Raw genomic sequence first — 22487 nt, 5'->3', positions numbered from 1 at the left:
TGGGAACCCCTTTCTATAACAATATTAACTTGTAAAATTGAGAGCTTCCAAACCTCTCTCTGTAACTCGTATCAACATATTCATCCAAGTACTTAAGACTATAATGATACAGGAGGCTGTTCTGATCACTAGGTCAATGACAACCCCAAGGAGAGCAATCCACTTTCCCCTCCTCTTTTCCTGTATCCCATTAAGTTATTCTCTCACACACCTCCATCAGCCCCACATAAATTGTTTTATCGTCAACCTACACCAAGGGGTAATTTATCGTAGCCCATTAACCTACCTGCACGTTATTAAGATGTGGAAAGATATTCGAGCACACAGAGGAAAAACATACCATCACAGAGAGAAATGCAAACTTTACACAGGAAACAACTGATAGCGGGACTAAACCCAAATTGTGAAAAGAGAGGCAGCAGCAAGCTCCATCCTGTGTTCCAAAACGAGTTCCTGTCTGATTTAACTACTCCACCAGTAGTTAACATTGCCAGGATCCTAAACTCTGCAATTTTCTCCAAAAAGCTCTCTGCTTCTTTAACACCCTTTCCCCCTTTAATAGATTCCGGGAAACCTACCACCGGGCAAGTTTTTAGTTGCCTGCCACAAATCTTTTTGCTGTCACTTAGAATCAAACATCTGCTTGATAAGACATCAATGAAGCGCCTTGGAATACCTCTGCCACATTAAAGGTGGCACACAAATGGATGTTCTTGCCATAGTAAGGGTCATTAACTTAGGCATGGAATAAAATCAAACTTCCAGATATTGGATGAGTTCAGAGAGTTTTAAATATTATTGATTTTGCATAATTTATTTACCACCGTATATAATTATTTACAAAATCTCTTGAAAATAGTGGAGATGTCTATAAAGAATCAGTTCAAAGAAATTGAACAATTATTAGTTTAAAGAAAGTAATGGGACTGAAAGGCAATAAATCCTTACAACCTCAGTATCTGTATCCTCGGGCTTTGAAGAAGGCAGCAATGGAGATAGTAAATGCATCAGCTATCATCTTTCAGAATCCCATATTTTCTCAAATGATTCCCACAATTTGGTATGTTAAAAGGAAATGGGTGAAAAGCAGGGACCTGTAGATGAGTTAACCTGCTATCAATAAATAAGGAAGATTCTAAAATGAAGCAGAAAATAATATGTAGATTTGCCAGAGTCAACACTGACTTGTGAAATGGAAATCATTTTTGACAAATCTGTCAAAGCTGTAACTGCAGGAGAAGAATTGATGAAGACAAACCAGCCAACGCCCTTATCAACAAATTTCTTTTAATCATTATTTTCAATCTATACCCTGGTAAGGGATCTAATTTAGACTCCCCCCCCCCCCCCCCCCCGTGAACCAGAAAAGTAAAAAGCTTTTTTAAAGATTGTTGATTTTTTCCACAATGGACTCAGTGCAATCCATTAAACTTCTGCACAATTCAGTCAATACCAAAATAAGACTCTTCGACTTTCCCCTGCCAATAAAGAAAAATCAAAATCCCAATCTAAACAATAATTTGAGATGATCTTGTAGCTTTCCACAATATGAGTTTCAAGAGTCATAGAAAACTTTTTGTTGTATAAGTTCTTTATATCTAGCCTTATGATCTTATTTCTTATAAGTATGGATAAATTTCTGTTTAAAAGGCGCCACAAATGAAGACAATGACAGATGTTAAATAGTCTTCAATGCTCTACAAATGACTAAGAAATTTAGTATCTATTGTAATGTAACAAATATAATACCCAATTTGTATTGAGCAACATTTGTAACAAGATGATAATGATCACCTAACTTACTGCTTATGAAGTTAAGTTGGGTTTAAATATTTGCTATGATCCTGGGGATACTATGCTTCCAAATAATTCCACAGGATCCAAGGGGTTAGAGAAAGTTTAATGTTTCAAATGAAAGACCGCAGTGAGGCGTTTCCTCAATGATGTACTAGAAAGTGGACCTAGACCTCTGTGCCCAAGTCTCTATTTCGAAAATAAGCCTTAAGCTCAAAATAGTTATAATCAAGAAGTAAGAGCATTGCCAAATTAAGTATTCTTAAATAAATTAATTTATCAACTGTCTGCTGTATTTACTGTATTAAATGCTGCTTTTACATGAACACTTTTTACTTGAAGTTGTATTATTCATATATCAGACTATAATTCATAAATTGACAGTTTTTATTATAAGTATACTATTTTAGGTTTATCTGGTTATATTCCTGTGACATCTAAAGGGGTAATCACAAATCTGGACCTTTCATATTAAAAACAGTAAAATTATACTTTGTTGAATAACTACTGCCCAGTTTAAAACAGTTAAATACCAGACAGAGGTGTGAATTGGTAACAGGTATTCAACAAGTTCATTCATCTGCAATTTTTCAAACCCAAAGTTAGTATTAAAGATGTTCTTTTCAGGAATGATCAACAATTTATATCAAAACATGTGGCATTATTCATAAAATCAATTTAATTATGTTTATTTTAATTGAAGCCTTGAATTTGTCTTACTTTTGTTTTTGCAAGAGATTTAATTCATAAAATTATTTGATATATAATCCATTCCTAATTTTCAACAGATGTTTTTCTATAGGTGTCTAGTTTTTGTCCACATTTTGTAAAGCTTTTGTCACCAACTCAACTATTATATTTGGTCTGGACTTTGCGATAAATAAATTTAATTTTCAAGTGGTTAATTTAAAAACAGCTGTCATCTAAACATACAACCACGGTTCTGAAACTTTTAAACAAGGTCTAAGCAATGAAAGTTTGCGCAATTTAACTTTCCGATCGATAGATATTTGGGACGGATTATAAAATAGCCAAGTCCCCTTCCTTAAATATTAACTCTGCAACCTATCCAATTCCTGATCACACTCTAAAATTAAAATAAAGGCAAAAATAATCATTGGTAAAATTTGACCTGGTCTATTATTTTTAGTCATTTGTCCTTTCAAAAGCAGAGAAAGGAATAGACCAACGCCAAGTCGAGGCGCCACTGGCTCCCGCCAGTGTGGAGGGATGAACGCCAGGTTAGTTTGGACCAGTGTTTGGGTCTCGGTGGTGCACCTGCAGCAACAAAACACTCAACCTATGACACCGCAAGCCGGACAAGTACTTGACAGGAAGTCTGGTGAAAGTCCTGCCGCCAGCAGCCTTGCGCATTTTGTGCGAGCTGCTTCTCTCGGGCTCCCACTATCCACGCAGCCAGCCGTTTACAGGAATGGCAGACATCTCAGCGGTCTGCCAATCACCTGCCACCCGCACTCAGTCACATTACCAACGGCCGTGCGGGACTGCAGCTGTTTATTGTCCCTCTCCAACACCCAAGTTTCATATCCCGTCGACTGATCCGAGCAAACGTGTTGCTTCCCGTGCCGAGCCCTCACCTCCGCGGAAGCTGTCGCTCGGCGGCTGGTCGAGCGGTCGCCGGACGCTCGAGGCAGATTCGGGAGCACGGTCCGGCCGCCTCGCGCTGTTTACCAATTTTTTCCTTCCAACAACCACCGGGCTTGGGCTGACAGACGGAAGTGACGCGCCACGGCCCGAGCCGCGGGGAGGAGAGGTTCGCAAGCCAATGGAGGCGTCGTCTGCTGTCCGTGTGTGTGCACGGCGAGGGTTGCCTCACGCCGAGCGAAACGTAGTACATGGCACCGGCTCTGAGGGGAAATGGAAAGGACGATTTCTCGGGCCCCACATCGCGCTTTCGAGTTTATTTTGACTATGTAGATTGACTGGTGCCCATATATACACCATTAACTGGTGTATCAGCCAGCTCTCCAGGTAAAGGAGACCTATTAGCGAGAACAATGTTGTTATAAAACTGCTGTCAGAATGTCATCGAAACATTCATGTTTATCTCTTTTAAGTGTCATTCATGTTGTATCTATTAATGCCAGTGAGCTTGTAATTATTATAATTTTTCTATTATAAAGAACGAATCATGTGCAAAATACTATACGATGGAACCTTTAAAATGAGGTGAGCCAAACATGGTATAAGTGGGCTGCCGAATATGGGTGGCCGGCTCATTTCTTCTGATTGTTAACTTTTTTGAGGATAGATCACCCATTTGCAACCGGCACAGAGTTCTGCAAGTATAGATTCAACAAAGCCACATTAAATTGTAACACGACTTTTTTTTTAGTTTTTTATATCAACCCCACTACAATAAAGGTAAACTTAACACTTTCCTTACAAGTTGTTTGATGTTGGTGCTTCTTGTGTTGACCTAGCAAAATATAGATTTTCAAAAGATAGGCATAGTAGTATTATTTTAATTAATAAATGGAGTAGCAGTATTGACCTTCAGAAAGATTCAAAAGGCCACATTATGAATCTGGCTGCAATGGCCACACATTAACTTGTAATGATTCATGTACATGGAAATACAACTCTCACTGAAGACCAAAATTACTCACTTAGTCACTTTTTAAAAAATAGCTTATGTACATTACCTATAAAAGTTAACAATTACATTTCTCTGTTGGGAATTCAATTAATCTCTTCATATCCCTTTCATGGGCACTCAGAGGGGCTAAAATTGGAGATTATTAGACAACAGGCAAGGTTCAAAACACACAGTTAACTGTGCAATTCTGACCCAACAGTAATTGCATATCAGACATGCTTCCTGGTTATTATCTTGATTTCCATGGTTAACAAGTGATAACTGTGCTGGTGGTTGCATTACAATCATAAAGTTCCATTTCCTGAGTACCTAGTATGGATTTAAGTGAAAGGCAGCCTGCACTTTATAAAAAAGAGGTATTTTGTGCTTGGATCCATTCATGAAAATCATTCCAAAGGTCTTAGTTGCTTGCTAGAAGACACGGCTGATGAAGGGCAAGAATAGGCACATTGTATTTCTCATGAATGTGGGAAGCTTTGGTAGGGGAATGAGGTCCCCTTCCTAGGTGGTTCCAGGAAGCTATCAGGATACTTGTTATTACAGTGCTGTGAGGAGACTCCAGTTGTTCTCTGTGCTGGATCAAGAGTCCGGATTTAGTGATGCATGAATTTTAGTATCTTCATGCATGGTGTATGTTAATGAAAACATATCAGATTCGATACCTTAGCAGCACCACTTGCTTCACAATACACAATAACCCTTACTACAATCCTATTAATCAACTGTCAACAATCACCATCAATAGATTCAAATCTAGTATCTGCATACCCAAATTTGACAACTTTTACCAGTTGCCAGATGCCATCCATGACAACTGCAAAATACTCAGGTTTTCATCTCTTTGGCAGGAATATCTAGAAACACAATTGGTGCCAACAATAACAAACTTGCTGCAATATCTCATCTCTCACTGAAGGAAATACAATACGATAGGGTCTTTTAAGAGACTTCTGGATAGGTACATGGAACTTAGAAAAATAGAGGGCTATAGGTAAACCTAGTAATTTCTGAGGGAGGGACATGTTCGGCACAACTTTGTGGGTCAAAGGGCCTGTATTGTGCTGTAGGTTTTCTATGTTTCTATGTTTTCTATGAAATAGTGCTGGTAACACACTCAAAATGCTGGAGGAACTCAGCAGGCCAGGCAGCATCTATGGAAAAGAGTAAACCATCGACATTTCGGATGTGAAGGGTTTCAGCCAGAAACATTAACAGTTTACTCTCATCCATAGATGCTTCCTGGCCTGCTGAGTTCCTCCAGCATTTTGTGTGTGTTGCTTGGATTTCCAGCATCTGCAGATTTTCTCTTGTTTGAGATAATGCTGGTCATCATAGAGTTGATGGCTTGAAGATATTATTGATGATAGTATATTTAAACATTTTAATCATCACATTCTACCACCATCTAATCTCTCCCTCCCCTTTCAGCTTTGACTTCCCTTAGCAGCGCTCTAGAACTGCACTTCATTTCTAACTGTGTGATTATGCTGTGTCTTTCAAGAAGTCCAAACTGACCAGGCAATGACTCAAAGATCTGAAGGTGGCAGCAACCACTCAGGTAATCATGCTGAACTTTCATAGAGATTGTTTTCGAAACAAGATACATTTGTGGTGTAACACCAGTGACAAATGGCCAGCAGCCATTGTTGGATTCTTGGAGAGAGAGGTCACATAGGAATTAGTCCTACAGAGCACATTAATGAGGACTCCCACCAAGGAGCTAACAGAAGAAATTGATGGGTATGCACAATGAAATGTTTGCTGCACTGGCAGATCCAGCCAGTCTGTATGCAGTGGCAAAGTCAGAGAGGCAAACAATACAGAAACAGGCCCTTTGGCCCATCTGCTCCATGTACCTATCGGAGTGCTTTCTATATGTTGTTGATGAACTGCCTTATCCACTCCTGGCAGCTCATTCCACACACTGACCACCTACTAGGTAAGAAAATGCCCCTCAGGTTCCTACTAAATTTCTTCCATCCCACTTTAAACCTTTGCCCTATAATTCTTGATTCAGAACCCTGGGAAAAAGACTGTTTACATTACCTCTCACGATGTTATATGATCACCTTCTATTCTCCTTCTCTCCAGTGAAATGAAGTCCCAAGCTACTCAACTCTATCTATAACTCAGTCCCTCCAGCCCTATCAACACCCTTGTAAATTTCTGCTGCACCCTTCCAGCTTAATAGTATCTTTCTTAGAGCAGGGTGACCAGAACTAACATGATATTCCAAATGTGACATCACCATCACCCTGCACAGCTGAACATAACATCTCAACTTCTGGACACAATGCCATGACTGATGAATGCTAACATGCAAAAATCCTTCTTCACGTTCCTGTCAACCTGCGATGCCACTTTCAGGGAATCATGTACTTGTACTCCCTATGTTCTACATCACTTCTCAGGCCCTTCTATTTACTGTGAAAGCCCCAATTCATTTTGATTCTCCAAAATACAACACTTCACTGTGCAACTTGGATGTGAGCCTTCATGTAGTGGTCTTCTCCAGCCCCTGCTGCCTTTGCTCTTTGTAGTAAATACAAAATTAGAAAACAGTGGTTGAAATCCAAAATGTAATACCGTACTTTGAACATATCCGAATTAAACTCCACTTATCATTGCTCGACTCACTTATACAGCTAATCACAATCTCTCTGTAAATCCTGATAACCACCTTCACTGTTAATTTTAGTGCCATCTGCAGGAATTTCATTTTCAAGCTAGGGCCTTCTTAACACTTAATGCCCATTCTTTTGAATATGGAAATGATGGCTGGGTCCATTCCAACTCAATCTGCATGCAGTACCTATGTTTAAAGTTTCAGCTTCCACTGTATACAAGTAAAAATCAGCTTGTAATTCATAGTGGGTACTTGGAAATAGATTTAAGGTAAATGTCATGCAAATAAAATAGATTTAAGGTAAACTTCAAGTAAACCATTAAAGTAGATTATGGTGAAAAGTCCCAAAGTGGAAGACAGTCCATTGTAAACAGTCTAAGTTCAGAATATCCTTTAGAGAATCATTTGCATTTTGAAAACAAGGAAGTACTCACAGAGGGAGTTAAGTAAAAGAATCTGTATAGTTCAGCCAGTTCATCGATGTCAGACTGATGACTGTGCCATTTTAAGAATCTACTGATTTGGCTGGGAAGTGAAAAACTCAGCATGGGATGTTGTAGAAAGGCCAATTCATTCAGGTCAGTTTACACCACTGTGTAAGATTAGACTGTGTTTCTTGAGAAAGTGTGGGTTGGTCAAAAGACATGCAGGGCCCTTAGTATTGTCAATGATCCCACCCATCCATTCAACAATCTCTTTGACCTCCTATCATCAGGCAGGAGGTACCATAGCATTAGGACAAGAACTGTTAGGATGGGAAACAGTTTCTTCCCCCAGGCTGAAAGACTATGAAACTCCCTGCCACCACCCATGTGTCATCACATGAAGTACTGGTATCACTATACTGTTTACTTTTTAACTTTTATCGCATTTGCATCTTATTTGTGGTAATATTACTTTACGTGCTACGTGTGTGAGTTATACGTGCTGTGTTGCGAACCTTCATCTGGAGGAACGTTATTTCATTTGACTGTTTGCATGTGTACAGTTGAATGACAATAGACTGAACTTGAACTTGAGTTCCAAGTGGGCCAAACCATGCAGAGTTGGATGCCTTGAAGAAGGATTTTACTGAGATGCTGAAATGATTTGAAATTTTCAAAGATTCCAAGAGTGATGAAATCTTTTGGCACTGGGCATTGTTTTACAGATATCAAGTCAGATCATGTAGCCAACATTTGGCAAAAGAAGATGGAAATGGTTGCAGATGGAGATTAAGCATTAGAAACAATCAAGAGAGGAGGTCAGAAGCAATGACGTTTTCACTTAAACAAGGACAAGTTTCAATAGCTTAAGGGAGTTGAGCTCCAATTAGATTTAGAAAAAAGGCACAAAGATGAGTCTCTCGGAATAAACTTTTATAATATCCATAAGATATAGGACCAGAATTAGGCCATTTGGCCCATCTAGTCTGATCCGCCATTTTATCATGACTGATCCATTTTCCCTCTCTACCCCAATCTCCTGCCTTCTCCCTTTATCCCTTCATGTGCTGACTAATTGAGAAGCTATCAATCTCTGCCTTAAATATACCCAATGACTTGGCCTCCACAACCGCATGTGGCAACAAATTCCACAGATTCACCACTCCCTGGATAAAGAAATCCCTCCTCATCTCTGTTCTAAATGGATGTCCCTCTATTCCAAGGCTGTGTCCTCTGGTCTTAGACTCCTCCACCATAGGAAACATCCTCTCCACATCCACTCTATAGAAGTCTTTCAGGATTCAAAAAATTTCAGTGAGGTCACCCCTCATTCTTCTGAATCCAGTGAGTAGAGGCCCAGAGCCATCAAATACCATATGGCAAGACTTTCAATCCCAGAATCATTTTCGTGAACCTCCTTTGAACCCAAAGTCAGCGCATCCTTTCTTAGATAAGGGGCTCAAAACTGCTCACAATACTACAAGTAAGGCCTAACAAGTGCTTTATAAAATCTCAACATTACACCTTGCTTTTATAACTGAGTAATGTATTAAAATGTGTTGTGGTAATTATGATTATATGTAGTTCAATTAACAACTGTTGTACATGATGTGAAACTGGTTGTGCACAAATCTTATCTTTAAAATAGATTTATGGGAATTATCAGTACCTAGAGAAGATACTGTAAGTATAGTAGACTTATGTTAAATGAATGAAACTGTGTTTATTTACATAGAAACATAGAAAACCTACAGCACAATACAGGCCCCTCGGCCCACAAAACTGTGCCGAACATGACCTTACCTGAGAAATTACCTAGGGTTACCCATAGCCCTCTATTTTTCTAATCTCCAGGTACCTGTCCAGGAGTCTCTTAAAAGGCCCTATCGATCCGCCTCCACCACCGTCGTCGGCAGCCCATTCCACACACTCACCACTCTCTGCGTAAAAAACTTACCCCTGACATCTCCTCTGTACCTTCTTCCAAGCACCTTAAAACTGTGCCCTCTCATGCTAGCCGTTCAAGCCCTGAGAAAAAGCCTCTGACTATCCCCACGATCAATGCCTCTCATCACCTTATACATCTTTATCAGGTCACCTCTCATCCTTCGTCACTCCAAGGAAATAAGGCCGAGTTCATGCAACCTATTCTCATAAGGCATGCTCCCCAATCCAGGGAACATCCTTTTAAATCTCCTCTGCACCCTTTCTATGGTTTCCACATCCTTCCTATAGTGAGGGGACCAGAATTGCGCACCAAGTGGGGTCTGACCAGGGTCCTATATAGTTGCAACATTACCTCTCAGCTCCTAAACTCAATCCCACGATTGATGAAGGTCAATGCACTGTATGCTTTCTTAATCACAGAGTTAACCTGCGCAGCAGCTTTGAGTGTCCTATGGACTTGGACCCCAAGATCTCTCTGATCCTCCATGCTGCCAAGAGTCTTACCATTAATACTATATTCTGCCATCATATTTGACCTACCAAAATGAACCACCTCATACTTATCTGGATTGAACTCCATCTACCACTTCTCAGCCCAGTTCTGCATCCTATCAGTGTCCCACTGTAACCTCTGACAGCCCTCCACACTATCCACAACACCCCCAACCTTTGTGTCATCAGCAAATTTACTAACCCATCCCTCCACTTCTTCATCCAGGTCATTTATAAAAATCACGAAGAGCAAGGGTCCCAGAACAGCAGACATCCCACCTCTCCCAGAAGTTCTGGGAGTCTCCTGCATATTGATAGTGGCTCCCTGATGCCCGCAAATTATATACAATATCCCGGAAATCGAGTTTTTGAGAATGAGCAAGAGCGAGAGAGAGAGATAGGGCGCGCGAGTGTGCGTGCGCCATGGCGACTGTTCCAAAAAAAGAAAATATAAAACGTACTTCACCCTAGACTACACTAAAGTGTACCCCTGCCTAATAGGGGTCAAGAATAATGACAGTGTTGCTCGCTGCACTGTTCGCAACAGTGACTTTTCTATTGCCTATGGTGGGTTAAGACTGTAAAAGACATGTTGAGGTGAGTTTAACAGGTATCATTCGTTCACTAGCATAGCTAACGTTATTTAAACTAGCTGGGTAGCTGCTAAGGAGCTAATCTATTGCAGACATCCCACCTCTCCCGGAAGTTCCAGTAGTCTCCTGCAAATTGATGGTGCTACCTCCCTGAAATGAGTTTTTGCAGGGTGGGATGTCTGGAACAGATCCCTGAGGCACACCACTGGTGACCGACCTCCATGCAGGATACGACCCGTCTACATTCAAAAATGAACATAAAACGTATCTGTAACTAGCTAATTTTTCATATGGAAATAATCTCTGAATCAACTTAATATATATGGTGGCTTTTGATGGGAAGCAGTGTGTAAGGAAAGTGTTAAAAGATTCCTCCTTGGTACATGCCAAAATAACATAGAAGTTTGAAGACAAAATGGTATCAGTTTGAAATGTGGTGATAGTCCGGAGATGTGTGCGAGGGAACATCCCCAAGAGTAGATAATAAATGATGTTTTCCTCCTTACAGACCTGTTTTCTCTGATTTCCTAAATTATGTCACTGGATCTCTAGATCAATAGTTAGATCACTGGATCTTTAAACCTTTCTTATATTCATTTTTAGGATCTGGGCTTTGATTGCAAAGGCCTATGATTATTGTTTACCCAGTTCTTATTGCTCTTGAGAAGTTGGTAGTGAGCCACCACCTTGAATTCCTGCAGACCTTCTTGAGGTGATAGTCATACAATGATAGTTGATCAGCAGTTCCAGGAGTTAGACCCAGCATAAATGAAGGAATAGTAACATATTTCTAAATCAGAATGGTGTGCAACTCGAATGTGAGCCTTCATGTGGTGGTAGATGCTTTGGTGATGATTTACCAAAATACTCCGGACTCTGGGCAGGTCCTGACGGATTGGAAGATGGTGAATGTCATGCCACTGTTCAAAAAAGGATGTGGGCAAAAGGCAGGTAACTATAGGCCAGCTAGTTTAACATCTGTAATTGGGAAAACGCTTGAAGTTATCATTGAAGAAATAGCGAGGCATCTGGAAAGAAATGGATCCATCAGATAGTGCAGCATAGATTCAGCAAAGGCAGGTCCTGTTGGACAAACTTACTGGAGTTCTTTGAGGATATAATGAGCACAGTGGATAGAGGGGAACAGATGGATGTTATTTACTTGGACTTCCAGAAGGCATTTGATAAGGTGCTGCATAAAAGACCTATCCATAAGATAAGAATACATAGAGTTGGGGGCGATGTATTAGCATGGATAGCGGATTGGTTAGCTAATAGAAAGCAGAGAGATGGGATACATGGGTGTTACTCTGGTTGGCAATCAGTGGTGAGTGGTGTGCCATAGGGATTGGTGCTGGGCCTGCAACTTTTTACGATGTACATTAACGATCTGGAAGAGGGGACTGAGTGTAATGTGTCTATGTTCGCTGATGATACTAGATTGAGTGGAAGAGCAAATTATGCAGAAGATACAGAGAGTCTGCCGGAGATATAGATAGGTTAAGTGAATGGGCAAAGATCTGACAGATGTATAATGTTGGTAATTGCGAGGTCATCCACTTTGGAAGAAAAAATGGTAAAAAAAAATTAATGGTAAATTATTATTTAAATGGTAAAAAATTGCAGCATACTGCTGTGCAGAGGGACTTGGGAGTACTTGTGCATGAATCACAAAAGGTTGGTTTGCAGGTGCAGCAGGCCCTCAAGAAGGCAAATGGAAATTTAGCCTTCATTGCTAGAGGGATTGAATTTAAGAGCAGGGAGGTTATGCTGCAACTGTACAGGGTACTGGTGAGGCCACACCTGGAGTATTTTGTGCAGTTCTGGTCTCCTTACTTGAGGAAGGATATACTGGCTTTGGAGGTGGTGCAAAGGAGGTTCACCAGGTTGATTCCTGAGATGAGGGGGTTAGACTATGAGGAGAGATTGAGTTGCCTGGGACTGTACTCACTGGAATTCAAAAGAATGAGACAAGATCTTATATAAACATATAAAATTATTAAAGGGATAGATAAGATTGAGGTGGGAAAGTTGTTTCCACTGGTAGGTGAGACTAGAACTAGGGTACATAGCCTCAAGATTTGGGGGAGTAAATTTAGGACAGAGATGAGAAGGAACTATTTTTCCAGAGAGTGGTGAATCTGTGAAATTCTCTGCCCAATGAGGCAGTGGAGATATTTAAGACAAAGTTGGATAGATTTTTGCTTAGTAGTGGAATTAAGGGTTATGGGGATGAGCCCATGACCAGTTCAGCCATGATCTTATTGAATGGGGGAATAGGCTCAATGGGCCAGATGGCCTACTCTTGCTCCTATTTCTTATTATGAAAGGTAAAGGGCTGGAGATGAAGGAATCTCATAGGAAAGGAGATAGGACCATAGGAGAAAGGGAAGGAGGAAGGGCACCAGGGGGAGATGATAGGCAGGTGAGAAGAGGTAAAAGGCTAGAGTCAGGAATAGAAGAGGTTGGGAGGGGGAGGGAATCTTTTTTTTACCAAAGTATAAATCGATATTCATGCCATAAGGTTAGAGGCCACCCAGATGAAATATAAAGTGTTGCTCCTCCACCCTGAGGGTGGCCTCGTTGTGGCACAAGAGGAGGCAATGGACCAACCTGTTGGAACGGGAAAGGGAATTGGAATTAAACCGTTGGGTAACTGGAAAGTTCCGGTTTATGCAGATGGAGCGGAGGTGCTCAACATAGCAGTCTCCCAATTTATGACAAAGGAGGCCACAATCATACTAGTTTTATATTTGAGCATTCCTGTGTACCTTATATTGATAATTATCCTGAAAATAATTTCTTTTTGGTAGTTGAAATAAATACATCATTGTTTAAATTCCCAATCAGTGGAAAGTTTTCTGGCAAGGAAGGTGAAGCAATATTGGAATTACTGTTGAAAAACTTGTGGAAATATTGACTTATTTCCTGCTGTCTCCCTGAAGACATTGGCAAGTAACATTGCTTAAAAGCTCGGACTGTTTTTCCACTGTAATTTGTTGCAAAGTCAAACAATTACATTCCTTTCATTGGTAAAAGAAAAATAAAAGTATACTGTCGGTTGGATAGTCAGACCCACCAACCACAAGATTAACTGCCAATATTTACCTACTTTTTGGCTCTGTACGCTGATCCTCTACACTTCAAACTTTTCTCTCATTCTGTTCTACCCTTTGCTGCATTATTGACCTCATCTATCAGCAATCCATGCAGTGTTTCAGTTTTCTGAGACACCCAGATTGATGAATGGCTGGGGAACTCATAGAGTCATAGAATCTACAGCTTGTAAACAAGCCCTTCAGCCCAGCTTAACCATGCTGATTGTGTTACCCAGCAAACTAGCCCTATCTGTCCTCATTTGGCCATGTCCCTAAATCTTTCCTATCCATGTAATTATCTAGATGGCTTTTAAATGTTGTTAATGTGCCCACCTCAACCATAATTTCTGGCAGCTGATTCCAGATATGCGTCACATTCTGTGTGAAGAAGCTGTTTCTCATGCCCCCTTGACATCTTTTGCCTCTGATCTTATTTTCAGCATATTACTTCTGTGAAAAAGACTATGTGCTTTCACCCTATTTATGCTCCTCATAGGTCAATCAGGTCACCCCTCAATCTCCTATGTTCCAGAGAATGAAGTCCTTGGCAATACAACTACACCGTGTATATCAGGCCCCCAATCCAGACAACATCCTGGTAAAACTTTTCGCACTCTTTATAGTTTAATAGCATTTTTTTTGATAATAGGGTGATCAAAACTGTACACAAAACTCCAAGTGTGGTCTTACCAACATTTATGTAACTGCAACATAACTTCCAGCTCCTATACTTAATGCCCTGACTGATGAAGGCCAGTGTGCCAATTACTTTCTTCACCACTCTATCTACCTGTGATGCTGCTTTCAGCGAACCCTTTGGAATCCCATGTTCCTCCGTTCCATAGTAGCTCCCCAGGGCTCTACCTAGGTTTGATTTCCCAAAAAAACTTCATATTTATCCAGATTGAAAGTCATTTGCCAATCCTCAGTCCACATACCCTCTAATTTTTCATAACCTTCTACACTGTCTGCAACACCACCTATTTTAGAATGATCTGCAGACTTACTAACCACGTCTTGTATATTCACATACAAATCATTTGTATAAATTGCAAACAGCATGGATACAAAAGCACCAACCCCCCTGGCACACCACTAGACACAGGCCTCCAGTCTGAAAAACAACCCTTGATCGTCACCCTGAGCCAAATATAAATCCCCTATTTTGTTATTTTATTTATTTTACTTAGGAATGCAGCACAGAGTAGGTTCTTCAAGCCATGCCACCCCAGCAGCCCCACAACCCCAATTTTACCCTTGCCTAATCATGGGACAACTTTCAATGACCAATTAACATACCCAGTATGTCTTTGGACTGTGAGATGAAACCTGAACACCTGGGGAAAACCCACGCATTCCACGGGGAGGACGTACAGAGACACCACTGAGGCAAGGGGAAAAAAAAGAGGACATGGGTTTAGGGTGAGGGGGGAAAAGTTTAAAGGGAACATTGGGGGGGCTAATGAGCTGCCAGATGCGATGGTAAATGCAGGTTCTTTTTTAACATTTAAGAATAAATTGGACAGACACATGGATGGGAGGTGTATGGAGGGATATGGTCCGTGTGCAGGTCAGTGGGACTAGGCAGAAAATGGTTCGGCACAGCCAAGGAGGGCCAAAAGGCCTGTTTCTGTGCTGTAGTTTCTATGGTTTCTATGGTAATAGTGCTGGAATTGAATTCCAAACTCTAGAACACCACGAGCAGTAATAGCATTGGCTAACCACTACGCTACCATGGAATTCTATCCGTTCACATACACCTCCATGCACACACACCCAGGTCCCAGGCAATTCATCCCATCAACACAGGCTGTCAATTCTCAGACTCTTTCATCCCATGGACTCCTACACCCAAACTCCTGACATTCACAGCCTGATCCACACAGGCTAGTCAACACCTGCCCTATTTCACCCTGTGTACAATACCATACACTCACATCCTTATTCCAGGCAGTGTACTCCTCAGTGAGACTAGGTAACACACCTATCCTCACCACAGATACATACCCCATGCTACCAACTCACCCACCTATTCTCCTCACCCTAAGGTTCCCCATCCTTGACCCACACAAAACCCTCCAAACCATATCATCAGGAACACCCTACCCTGACACACCCAAACCCAGTGGTTCCAAAAGTGGGTGAAATCATCCCCTGGGGGTGGTGAGAGTTTCTAAGGGGTCGATAAAGATAAAGGGACATTTGGGATGGGCCCTTGGTAGCAAGGGGGCAGATGAGGGATTACAGGCTTAATTTAAAACATGAATTACTTATTATAAGCATTTGATCCTCAGTGCATCATAATTAATTACAATGGTCACAAAATCACCTCATTTCTTGCTAACCTACCGTTCTCTTAGACTTTGCTTGAAGCACGTTATAGTTGTTGAATAACAATGTGATACTTCAGTATTTGGCATATCATGAGAAATCTGGACTGAAAAAATTGTGTTATTTCCGGACCTGGTCCATGCATTATTGCCATTCAGTACTATAGTACAGTGTTAGCTAGAACAATTCCCATACTCTAATCATGCAGTGACACAATTCATGTGAATTAGGGCATGGGGCTTCATGGGGTAAAATTCAGAATCTGTGCTTTCAAATGGTCTTGACTACATTTTCTTGCTCACAGCTCAACTGAGATATTGCTGCCCCACTTTATGTATCTTCAGGCAGTCAGGCTTTGCCCGAACTATGGTGATATCATAACTTCCCCTTTATTGATCTCTGCACTTAAGGCTGGACTTAAACAAAAGGTGATTGACCGTGGTCATTAATCCATAAAGAAAATGGCAGAAGCAGATCAAACAAAAAAAGTGTTGACAGTAAGTGTGGAGTATCTGAAATATGGATTTATGCCAGCACTGTTTAGGGGAGTGGACAGTTATTTTCCACGCTTCTGCCATTATGATTTGCTGATTTGTAAATAAGGCAACCCTCTGACTGGGTAATTCTTCTCATCAATAAGATTATGGACTGTTGCACCAATCATAAGCTCCCCATTGCGTTCCCCCAGAAGGTACCAGATGGACAAATGTATAAGCAGTTGCTGAGACTGTAGAAATGTCTGGATGAGGAAAAGGTGACACCAGTAAAATACATATCTTGCTCAACCTGGGCTGGTCTTCAGTTCCTGGTAGGCCATGTTCAACAAAATAGTGATGGTTTGTGTGCTTCATTGTTCATTGTTAAATCTGGAAAGTCCCATACAATTGGTGAAAATTGAGTCTACCGGCAGTAAGGGAGGTTCGGAGTACAGTTTTGCATAAATCACGATACCAAATAATTAAAGCAATTCCACTCAGTGACAACTCTGTTCAAAGACGAATACTAAATGTCTGAGAATGTGAACAACACTATGCAACACATTAGGACAACAGAATTTATTCTGTATTCGGATAACTCAACTTTGCCAGGTAACCAATCTTTGTTTCTTGGTTATGTTTGCTTCATAAAAGATACAAGGACATGGTTCAAGAGTTATTTGCAAGGGAACTAGAAAGAGATATGGAGGGGGAGTCAATATTTCAGTTTGTTAGGCAATTTTTCAGAGTGAAGAACATTTTGCTCACCAACATTCTTGCTTGTGAAACAGATAGGGCACCATCAATGACAGGATGTCACTCTGGGGTTATTACTTTCTTGAAAAAAGCTGTACCTAACGTATTTACCATTCACAGACAACATCTTGTCACAAAAAAAACTAATCGGCTGCATAAATCATTAAATACTGTTATCATAGTGGTAGATAAAATAAAGTCCCACACTGTCAATTCTCAACTATTTTGAGAGCTTTGTATTGAGAATGATGAACTGTTTGAATGCTTGCTATTGCAGACAGAGGTCAGGTGTCTCTCAAAAGAAAACTGCCTGAGACACTTTTATGCACTTTTTGAAACTGGGATAAAATTATTTGAAGACTCAAATGCCTCATTCAGTAATCAACTGACGTGAGAAGCACAGAGGAACATCTGGAGAAATTTCTGAAATGTCCGGTTCACTGCCGCTGCTACTGTGCAATCCAGAATCTCCGGAGGGTAGGCCCCAAATCCTCAGCTTTGCCTGTTGCTGGCGGCCGGGACTGAGGTTGAAGCGCTCGGCAGAGATGGTGCTCGGTGTCGGAGGCTCGAAGTTTTCGGACGACTCAGAGTCGGACTGTGGTCGGGTGCTTCCAAGAAGCTGCATCTGCAAGTTGCGGCGCTGGAAGCATGGCAAGAAGAGTTTTCTTCCTTCTCCTGCCTGCGTGAGATAATGGGACTTTCAAGAGACTTTGAATTTTTTTACCGTGCCCATGGCCTGTTCTTCATCAAGTTACGGTATTGCTTGCGTGTTTTTTGTCAGTTTTTCAGTCTTGGTCTGTCTTGTGTTCCTGTGATATCACACCAGAGGAGCATTGTATCATTTCTTAATGCATGCATTACTAAATTACAATAAAAGAGGACTGCGTGTCCTCATAATCTAATCTCATCTAATCTAACCTCAAGAATATTAGGCATGACATTGCTTATTTGTCAGAATTATTTGCAAAGTTTAATGAAATCTGTTTTTAATTGCTAGAAAATGATGTGAATCTTATCGAAGCCAAATTGGTCGTCTCCACTTTTTTGTCCAAGTTAACCCATTTGGGGATCTCTTTCACGCTAACGTAATCTGTTTACTGCTCCTCTAGTTATGGAATCCCTCATCAGTACTGCACTCCTTTTCTCCCACTTCCCTTCTGAGTCACAGAGACAGATTCAGTGCCAGATACCTGGTCACTGTGGCTTTCCCCTAGTAGGTCATCACCCCTCCCCCCCCCATCAGTATCCTTATTATGATTGCCTCCTGCAACTTATTTGTGACTACCTTCTGTTGCAGCTATCACTGCCTCATTATCTCAAATGAGCCGAAGGTCATCAAGCTGCAGCTCCAGTTCCTTATAAGAGCTGCAGCTAGAAGCACTTTTTGCAGATGTAGTTATGAGGTGAGACCAAATTTCCCACATCACACACAAGGAACATACCACTACCTCCGGAGCCATCCTCAGCACACTAGCTATTTACTAACAGAGGAAAAAAACAACTTTGTTACTTACCTACCTATAACCCGTGGTAGCACAATTGTGTGGTGACTAGCCCAATGCTTTATAGTACCAGCAACCCTTCTTCAATTCCTGCTGCTGTCCGTAATGAGCTTGCATGTTCTCCCATGACTGTGTGGGTTTCCTCCGGGTGCTCTGTTTTCATCCCAGAGTCCAAAGATGTGCCAGTTGGTGAATTAATTGGTCATTATAAATTGTCCTGTGATTAAGCTAGGGTTAAATCTGGGGTTGCTGGGCGGTATGGCTCGAAGGAAGAGCCTATTCCACGCTGTATCTCGATAAGTAAATATATAAACTTCCACCTGTGCTCATCCAAGCCGGGCCTGTCTAACAATGTCCCACTCACACAATGGCTACTCTGCTTACATCTCCTTCCTTTTATTGGCCCCACGCTGATTGCTGGCCACCAGAAAAAGCTAAAAAAGCACCAAAAGAAATGGCAGTAGTAAGGACGTTTGTGATAACTCACTAACATTCATTGGATGCTAGGCTGGTCCTGGCAGATTGGAAGACAGCACGTCACATCATTTTATGACCTCCTTTACTGCTACATTGAAGCCATCCTCAAGTTGGAGGCGCAACACCTATATTTGGGTAGTCTCCGATCTGATGGCACAAACATCGATTTCTCCAACTTCCACTGGTTTCTCCCCCTTCCCCTTCTGGCTCCCCTCTTACCCCTTCTCTTCTCTTCACCTGCTAGTCAACCTCCCCCCAATGCCCCTCCTCCTCCATTTCTCCCATGGTTCACTCTCCTCTCCTATTCTCAGAATCAGAATCAAGCTTAATATTGTGAAATTTGTTAACTTTACTGCAGCTGTATAACGCAATACATGATGAATATAGGAAAAATCTGAATTACAGTCATTATATATGTAACTTAAATCGCTAACTTAAAATAAGTAATAGAAAATCAAATTTTTAAAAAAAGTATTGAGGTGGTATTGATGGATTCAATGTCCATTTAGAAATCGGATGGCAGAGGGGAAGAAGCTGTTCCTGAATTGTTGAGTGTGTGTCTTCAAGCTCCTGTACCTCCTTCCTGATGGTAATAATAAGAAGAGGGCATGTACTGGGTGGTGGGGGCCCTTAATGATGGTCGCTGCCTTCCTGAAGCACCGCTCCTTGAAGATGTCTTGGATACTATGGAGGCTAGTACCCATGAAGGAGCTGACTAATTTTACAACTTTCTGCAACTTACTTCAATTCTGTACAGTAGCCCCCACCCAATACCAGATGGCGATGCCACCAGTTAGAATGCCCTCCATGGTATATCTGTAGAAAGTTGCAAGAGTTTTAGGTGACATAACAAATCTCCTCAAACTCTTAATGACATATAGCCACTGTCTTACCTTCTTTATATTTGCATGATATGTTGGGACCAGGTTAGGTCCTCAGAGATAGTAATACCCAGGAAATTGAAATTGCTCACTCCATTTCTGATCCCTGTATGAGGATTGGTTTGTGTTCCCTCATCTTACCCTTCCTGAAGTCCACAATCAGTTCTTTGGTCTTGCTGATGTTGAGTGCAAGTTTGTCGCTGCAACACCACTCCACTAACTGGTACATCTTGCTCCTGTACGCCCTTTCGTCACCACCTGAAATTCGGCCAACAATCAGCAAATTTTTAGATGATATTTGAACCTAGCCAACACAGTCATGGGTGTAGACAGAGTAGAGCATTGGCCTAAGCACACATCCCTGTGGTGCACCAGTATTGACTGTCAGCGAGGTAGGGATGTTATTTCCATTCTACACAGATCCTGGTCTTCCGGTTGAGGATCCAGTTGTAGGGGGAGAGGTACAGAGGCTCAGGTTCTGTAGCATTTCAATAAGAACTGTAGGCATTATGGTGTTAAACACTGAGTTATAGTCAATAAACAGCATCCTGACATAGGTGTTTGTATCATCCAGGTGACCCAAGACCACATGGACAGCCATTGAGATTGCGTCAATAGACCTATTGTGGCAATAGGAAAATTACAATGGATTCATTTCTTGCCAAATCTCCAACTACTTATCTCTGTCTCAGCCCAGCAAACCCCAAGGCTCAGGCCCCAACCCCAATCTCCTAAACGCATAAATCTAAGATTCATCAAGGCCTCAACTTCTGACTTTTTGACACCACCATCCAACTACTGATTGGAGCATTCCCTTTTCAGCTCTCCTTGACCATTACAGCAAATATCCTTGCTGCCTTTCTCCCAACCACAGGAGCACAGGACACCAATGCAACTTCCATTCCTCCACCATCCACACCCATCCTAACATGGAGGGTATTTCTAAGTGAATTTATCGCAATAATATTACTTGTGAACTGAAACTGCACTTAGCTGCTGTATTTGGATAATGATGTTTACTGTGTTCTGGCATCTCTCAGTGCCTTGCATCAGTGATATCAGTCCATGAAGGGCCTTGACCTAAAATGTCAACTGTTCATTTCCTCTACAAATGCTGCCTGACATCTTTCATAGCTTTCAGCACCTCAGGTTTTGCTCCAGATTCCAGCATCTGCAATCTCTTTTGTCTCCACCTTACATCAGTGATATCTAAGCCCTGTTGCTACAAAGAGGGATGCCTGTACACCCATTTTCTCTTTTAGATCTCTTATGTAATCACTTAAAATTCTCTTTAAAAGGGAATCTAGAATAAGTTTGAAGATTTAAGATGCTTTGTAATCTACAGAAAATGGAGAGAAATTATCATGTTTTAAATGTATTGTGTACAGTTCAGCAACAACTATCACATGTTCAATATGGAAAAATTTGCTTTGACATATTTAATTACACAAATTGTTAGATATAAACTGTCATTACTTCAATTGATATGAAATTCTTATGGAAGCGATGGAAAGTTCATTGGTGTATTAAAGAAGATGAATTGAAAGGCTGTATAAAGTGTAATTTATTTGGGAAAATGTTAAACGGTTACACCTGAAAACCAGCATGCTACATATTTGACAGTGATTTACCTGCTAGAGTTTTCTTTGCATTTACTCAAATTACGAAATGGCGACTAAACATGGAGACTCAACAAGAATGATTTCAATAAAAAAACTCATGCCTAATTGCTACCTCATTTCATGATTTGATGCGAGCTGTTTTTCCAAATGTCACCCAACACAATCTGAAATACCAATCATTGTATGAAAGAGCAATTTTAAAAACAAAAATTGATGCAGTGCAGGCCAGGAATAAAGATTTTCTTTTGAAGCTTCCCAGACAACAGGTACAAGTCAATTGACTGTGAGACAGATATTGATGAGGCTGTACATTTCCTGTTGAATTTTTTAAACTTTCTGTCACCAAGATTGTGTTTCCTTACATAATCTTGAATTAAAAGTAGTACAGGTACAACTTCAAGCTTATTGTCATTCAACTGTACGATATACACTGTCAAACAAGAAAATGTTCCTCTGGACCAAGGTGCACAACACAGTACATATAACTCACACAAATAACACATAAGGTAATATTACCAGAAATAAATTAATGAATAATATGCCTACACAATAGAAGTTAAAAAGTAAACTGTACAACACTACTGGTTCTTCATATGGGATGAGACCTGGGTGGTGGCGGGGAGTTCAGTAGTCTTATGGCCTGGGGAAAGAAGCTGTTTCCCATCCTAACCGTTCTTGCCCTAATTTTACAGTAGCTCCTGCCCGATAATGGGGAGTCAAAGAGATTTCAGGATGGGTGGGAGGGATTACTTATAATGCTAAGGGCCCTGCATAAGCAAGCTCCTGATAAATATCTTTGATGGGTGGAAGAGAGACCCTGATGATACTCTCAGCAGTCCTTGCAATC

The 22487-nt window shown here is 41.0% G+C and overlaps 1 protein-coding gene and 2 long non-coding RNA genes across 9 annotated transcripts in view; 1 reads left to right on the top strand and 2 right to left on the bottom strand.

Moving 5' to 3' along the window:
• Nucleotides 1–3542, bottom strand: part of LOC140202665 (peroxisome proliferator-activated receptor alpha-like) — a 74270-nt gene extending 70728 nt beyond the window's left edge. For 4 of the 5 annotated variants that reach the window (XM_072267798.1, XM_072267799.1, XM_072267797.1 and 1 more), the window contains exon 1: nt 3393–3542. The gene's annotated coding sequence lies outside the window, so the exon portion shown is untranslated. The remainder of the gene's footprint in view (nt 1–3392) is intronic. The other variant, XM_072267802.1, reaches the window with a different exon arrangement.
• Nucleotides 3193–21730, top strand: LOC140202668 (uncharacterized). Of its 2 annotated transcripts, XR_011887149.1 has the most exons (4): nt 3193–3786; nt 5843–5972; nt 8191–8283; nt 17436–21730. It is a non-coding gene; the product is annotated as an uncharacterized lncRNA (long non-coding RNA). The 2 variants fall into 2 exon arrangements; XR_011887148.1 differs by lacking the exon at nt 8191–8283.
• The window catches only part of LOC140202670 (uncharacterized), a 58613-nt gene continuing 55694 nt past the window's right edge, over nt 19569–22487 (bottom strand). For both annotated transcript variants that reach the window (XR_011887157.1, XR_011887158.1), the window contains exon 6: nt 19569–20276. This is a non-coding gene — a long non-coding RNA (uncharacterized lncRNA). The remainder of the gene's footprint in view (nt 20277–22487) is intronic.

Source organism: Mobula birostris, chromosome 9 (assembly GCF_030028105.1).
Source record: "Mobula birostris isolate sMobBir1 chromosome 9, sMobBir1.hap1, whole genome shotgun sequence".
NCBI lineage: Eukaryota > Metazoa > Chordata > Chondrichthyes > Myliobatiformes > Myliobatidae > Mobula > Mobula birostris.
This window is presented reverse-complemented; position numbering and strand designations above follow the sequence as displayed.